We start from the raw sequence: 6,000 nt of genomic DNA on the forward strand, positions 1-6,000 counted from the left end.
CCAGGCTATAACAGGCCTAACAACAATGTTTCCATGGTAACAATCAATGATACCTGCGCTGACCAGCACAACAGGAAAACATGGCTCATATATGTGGTTTGGGGTTTGTCTTTCATGCATTTTCCAAGTGAAACGTCCTATGTAAATGGGGAATTCTTCCAAATAACATTCTTCAAACATTTTCTGCTGGAGTGAATGGAGCTAAGCGGTTGGACACTGTTCCTCAGTCGGCCATTTTTTTAATAAAAAAAAAATATATTTTCTCAGAATTCATTGTACCAAAGTCTGAACTGCTTTGTGCAATGGATGAATACAGTCGTCTGACCATTTGTTATATCTAAGCCACTCTTTGCAAAATTCGAAAAGCAGGTTTCCCACCGTCAGTTTTGATGTTAGTTAATTACTTTTATTGGTTTTCGGTCCAACGTAATTATGGCTCGTTCTTCAGTACTATCACACTGGAAAGATCCTGATATCCAGTTTTTTCCGGAAAATAAATTTTTATATTTTCAGTTTAATGTGTAAGATGCCTTACTATACAATGAAGTTTTTATGCCTTCGTATACAATGACTTTTTTGACATTTTAAGCCATGCTACCCTATAACGTTTTTATCCATATTATAGTATGACGTTTTGGAAAATTTTATGCCTTAATATAATATGACTTTTTAAATAACTTTTTATGCCTTATTGTACAATGACTTTTTATGACTTACTGTACAATGACTTTTTATGACTTACTGTTCTTTGTATTAATAGAAACAGACAACAAAAACACACAAAAACAGACACAGACCATAGATTATATAAAAATGGACGTCGACTCCGGGTCTGGAATATGAAGCCTTAAACTTGCATCTATCGAATGACCATCATGGTGACTCCACCGGTTGCAAAAAGAAGTCCGATTGTTATGAAGTCTGTGGGAAAATGACCGTACTTGTCACTTGATTTATAACCTCAATAAACGTTTTCGTGTTTATGGTCTGTTTGTCGCTAGTTTGAGGTTTTTTCTCCAATACAACATAATATTCATTTTTTAAATTATGGTCCTATTTAAAAGAAAATAGACGTTAAAGCAGAGTGGCTTTAGGGCGTGGCTACCGCGTCATTGACACACAGGGGGACCTGCCTGTTGATCCGGATATGACGTCAGAGCGATGTGTCGGACATTTGACTTATTGTGTTTTCAGTTCATCAGCTCCAACATGTTGTTTACCGGTAAATGTCTTGTTCTGCGTTCAGTTGTTCTCAAAGACTCAGAGGAGTCGGCGGTTCAATTATTTCCGGTAAGTACATTTTGTTTTAAGCCTGTTTCTTTGCTAGCCAAGATTAGCCTCCCTGTTAATATCACAGTTCAGGTGAAGATGCACCTTGCTAACCAAGCTAGCCAGCTAGTGCTAGCGTTAGCTGATAACTAAGCGATTGCTATGCTAACGGTACCTGGCCCCGCTGGGCTGATAACCTGTGTCCACCTGGGTTAACCTGTGTTAACCTGGGTTAACCTGGGTTAACCTGTGTCAACCTGGGTTAACCTGAGTTAGCCCGTGGAGGTGTTCAGTCAAAGCCCAATAAAAAGGTGAATTTAATCAACGTTAATCTAACGACGTTTGGTTTGTGTTTCTCCACGTGACCCAGTTTAATTGATCTGCGTTAGTGTAATGCGCAGCGTTAATGTCAGTTAATACATTGTCCATCAAGACGTCGTGATAGTTCAAGTTAAGATAACATGACATATACAAAATGTGTAGACAGATATTTGTCATATAGAAGATTGTTCATTTAATACTCAAACCAGTCCTCAACTGAAGCAGACATTCATGCACCTATCCTGACAGCTGATTGATATTTGTGATTAACTGTGATCAGCCGCATCTTAACTCAAGCGTTTGTCTTTTATTGTCATTTGAAAGGTTTCACTGTGAAAACTGAGTTGCAGCCCATTAGTTTCCATTCATCTGGTTGAAGGGAGACTGCATGGACATCCTTAGTTCTCTAATGTGCTGTGATGATGATGGTGATGATGATGATGATGATGGTAGAAAACCTCCCAGTTCATCTTCCTCTGATGAAATGACAGACTAACTGCTGATGAGTTAGTTTATTATTCTGTCTTCAGGATTCACAGGTTCAGTTTCTTACCTGCAGCTTCACTTCTGCTGTTGTTGACAGGTGATGGTAGCAACACTTTTAAGATCAGAATTTATAAATATTAAACTGTGATTAAGTGATGGATCATCTCTAGCACTGTCACCACCTCCACAGGTGAAAGTATTTACCAGTTAACATCAGCATGTTTTTTGATCCTTCATTGTCAGTGTTGTCAGACAACATTTAAACATTTCTAGTATTTATGTTGTTTATTAAAGCTAACATAGAAATAGTCACACAATGCTGTACGTGTTACTGTTGTGAAAATTCATACCAGATGTGTTCTATAAAAACCATCAACAAAGTTAAAGCAAGAGCTTCAGAAATAACTTTATTGGACATTATAAACTACATTAATTTAAACAATTTACAACACTGGAAACATGGATTTTATAAACATATAAAAGAATAATAAATGGATTAATTAAATACTGTAGTGTTCAATTTATAATCAACTATTTAAAGTCAAAAAATAGTTGTGGATGAAGTTAAAGCTGAATTTCACTGTCATATGTAAGTTTGTTTAATAAAAAGAAGTAGTTGAATCAACAGCAACAGAATCTTTAGTAACAAGTATAATCATTATTCATCATGAGTCCTAATGTGTGAGACAGTTAATATTTATTTGCTCCAGTAACAATCTCCCTCTAAATAAGTGATGCTGTTGGAACAGCACATTGATATTAACTATAATGGCTGAGGACTATGAAATATGAATCTAATGTTTGAAACTATTGACAGTTTGTTACAGCTACAGTGGAGTCCAAGAGTCATGTGACTGTATGTCTGACACGGGGGGGAAGAGAAGATCTTCATGTGTGGACTCTGCAGGTGGAGGTGGTGCAGGGCCTCCATCATCGCTGCAAGAGGTTGTAGGTGTCCCCAAAGATCCAGACCTTGGCTGGATGGAAAAAACATTATAATAGAGGGAAATCAGATCAATATCATATTGTAAAGTATAGAGAAAAAGATAAAAGAAACAGCACTCTGATTAGATGATCACAGATATCTGAAAATACATTATTCCCTCAGCTTATTGTAATAAACAGTCTGCTGAACCGTTTTACATGAAATAACAATAGAATAGAAACTAATACTCAGTTTGGAGTCATTGTGCAGGTGCACATGTCATGATGGTTCTCAGCTCTCAGTCATGTTCTTTATTCTGACAGAGACAGAATCATTCCAACATGTTTTGACTCCTGTCATCAATAATGAAATGAACTAGAGCTGAAAACTATCCGACTAACACTGAACCAAACTTAATATGAACAAACACGACACACACGTCCGCTGCTCTGCTCTTTACCAGCTCGTCCAGACACGACAGTTCACTGTAATAACGGGATCGTTTAGTGACCGTGACTTACCGACATTAACCCGCTGTTTCTGTTAACACTAAGGTCGGTGACGTCACCTTCGCTTTGCAGAACTCATTGTAAAACACGTTAGAACATGTTTTCCCTCGATCTATGGTTTTAATACAAGCGGTTACACCACACAGTTAGCTTACACGCAGTAACTTCAGCTAATGTTACAAGCTTTCTCCTCATATATGTGATATTTACCAAATGTGGACATGTATGCAATTAGCTACTAATTTTATTTTAACACTAATATATAAAGTTTACATCCGATTATGAATGCTAACTGTGTTGACAGCGACTTTGTATTGCGTATCCAGGAGCCTGCTGCGGTCAGGTAGCCGGTGTAGGCGGCCGTGCAGAGCAAAGACTCTTTCTACAGTTGTTCTTGTTATTACAGCCTGATTCTGCACAAAGCTCGGGCATTTTAACACTAACTGATGGATTACTTGTCCCTGTCGGAGCAGAGAGGAGGAGCCTCCGACTCCACGGCTTCTCCTATTGGTGCAGCAATGATCCTGTCAGCCTTCACCACAGCTGCTGCCGTTTCAGCATCAGAGGAATAGAGCTTAAGAGCCCAGTCCACACATCATTAGTGGCAGCTGACATGATAGGCAGCTCGCCTCTGTACCGCCTTTGTGAACATTTGTGTGTAATTTGGTTTGAGATGCTGGTAATGATTGTTGGGAACTAGGCTAGTGTAGCAGGTGCGCTGTTGTTTTTGTCCCACTGATTGCTGGGCGGTGCCACACCTTTTATAAGGGTCTGGTTCTATCCGCCTCTCCCTCTCTCTTCTCTTCCGGGGCCATTGGTCCACTGTCGTGGTGTGGTTTGGTGTGACCGATGTAGGTGTGGAGGAGCCATTGTGGTGTGGCTGTGCGCACACTGGAGCTCTGTTTGGCGTGTTGGCCATCGTGACGCACGCTCGTTCTGCAGTGTACAGGTATGCACACCGCCGTTCTCCCTCCTGCTTAGCGTGCCATATTGCGCAGCAGTGACAGTCCATTCTCTGCTGCAGGTGTCGGATTACTGTCGCCGTGGGGACCGGGCTGCCCCGCTGGAAGCCCCTTGCGTGGGTTTGTGCATCCTCATGGTGAGTTGGCGTTGTCCGTCCTCCTCCTTCCTTTTTGTTTGTCCCTGGCTAATTATTAATGTGTGCCACAGTTTGGATCAGGCAGAAGTCGGGGAGTAACTCCGCTGCTTGGCCTGCTGTGACGCTGCGCCGGTGAGGTCGATTTGGAAACTGATTCAACGCCACGGCTCGGCGTTGCTGTTTTGGCTCTATTGGTCTACATGGTTTTACTATTTGTTTTATTGTTTGTTTGTTTGTTCGATTTTATTAGTATTTGGTTCTGCATTCTACTTACCGTTGTGTCGATGCAGCTGTTGTAGCAGTCTTTGCCGCTGTTTTTGTTTATTGGTTTGTACAAGTATTTAGTTATTTTGAACATTGATTTAATTTAATTTGATTTCTTTTGTATTGTTGTTTGTGTTCTATTTGAGATTTAATTTTTTTTGTTTTGTTAAGATGATTATTCAATTGAGTACCGTTTTATTGAGTTTGATTTCTTTTGTAAATTGTTAATTGCTGTTATATTATATTTGAGAAGTTAGATTATTTTGTTATTTACTTTATTACTTATTATTGTTTTGTGTGTGTGTAGTGGTAAAGTGTGGCCATTTTATTGTTCTTTCTCTCCCTGTGGACAGGTGCTGTGGGCTCCTGGCGGCGACCCAATCCCTGGTGGCGGTTCTTCATGTTTTCAGTTTGTGTGTGTGCAGTGTCACGGGTGTTTTAGTTCCCCCCTTCCTCATTGGTTTCGGGCCGCCGAGGTAACCCAGCACTGTCCATTCCCCCTTCTCCTATGGCCCCGTGTCTAACATTATGTGCTTAGACAGCATCCATGGAACATTCTTTTAGTAGTCATTGTGAATAAAATTTGTATTATGAACATCGTCTTTGCCCCGTGGTGATTACGAACTTGCGTAGCTTTTGTTTATAAATATTGTTATTTCCTGGGGTGCAATTCCCCAGGTGGTGTTGTTAGGCAACAAAACTCACCCTATGACCGCCACTCTTGCCACACTAGGTTTATAATTCTGATTGTGCATCACACCCTTAGCAAAAGGGACACATTAGGAACAGGGGTCCTGCTTCTTGTGTTTTTGGGTTGGTTAGAATCGTGTAGTTAGGCTCTTTGTTGGCTCCTGTTCCCTTACTTCAGTTATCCTCTTGCCTTGTTTGTATTTTTGTTGATTTATTTACCCTCCTGGTTACACAATAAATTAAATCAGTATATTTGATTTACCAATAACACCTGGTTTTATGTTGCTTCCCTTTTCCCCTAGCTGGGTCGCAACATAAAGACTGCCAACATGCGGTGACTGGTGAGACAGGCCCATGTCGTCATATATAGAACCTAGAAACCAACATGGCAGCAGGGAACTGAAACCTGGCTCTGTGAGCAGTCCACAGTCAGTAAG

At 40.3% G+C, this 6,000-nt stretch overlaps 1 long non-coding RNA gene across 9 annotated transcripts in view; it reads left to right on the forward strand.

The window, feature by feature from the left end:
* Positions 1-1,173: 1,173 nt before the first annotated feature.
* LOC130174214 (uncharacterized) overlaps positions 1,174-6,000 on the forward strand; it is a 15,816-nt gene continuing 10,989 nt past the window's right edge. For 5 of the 9 annotated variants that reach the window (XR_008828561.1, XR_008828562.1, XR_008828557.1 and 2 more), the window contains exons 1-2: positions 1,943-5,349; positions 5,866-5,995. This is a non-coding gene — a long non-coding RNA (uncharacterized LOC130174214). Of the gene's footprint in view, positions 1,291-1,942; positions 5,350-5,865; positions 5,996-6,000 lie in introns of those variants that run through there. The other 4 variants (XR_008828563.1, XR_008828559.1, XR_008828560.1 and 1 more) reach the window with 4 other exon arrangements.

The sequence above is a fragment of the Seriola aureovittata genome, chromosome 9, assembly GCF_021018895.1.
Source record: "Seriola aureovittata isolate HTS-2021-v1 ecotype China chromosome 9, ASM2101889v1, whole genome shotgun sequence".
NCBI classification, from domain to species: Eukaryota; Metazoa; Chordata; class Actinopteri; order Carangiformes; family Carangidae; genus Seriola; species Seriola aureovittata.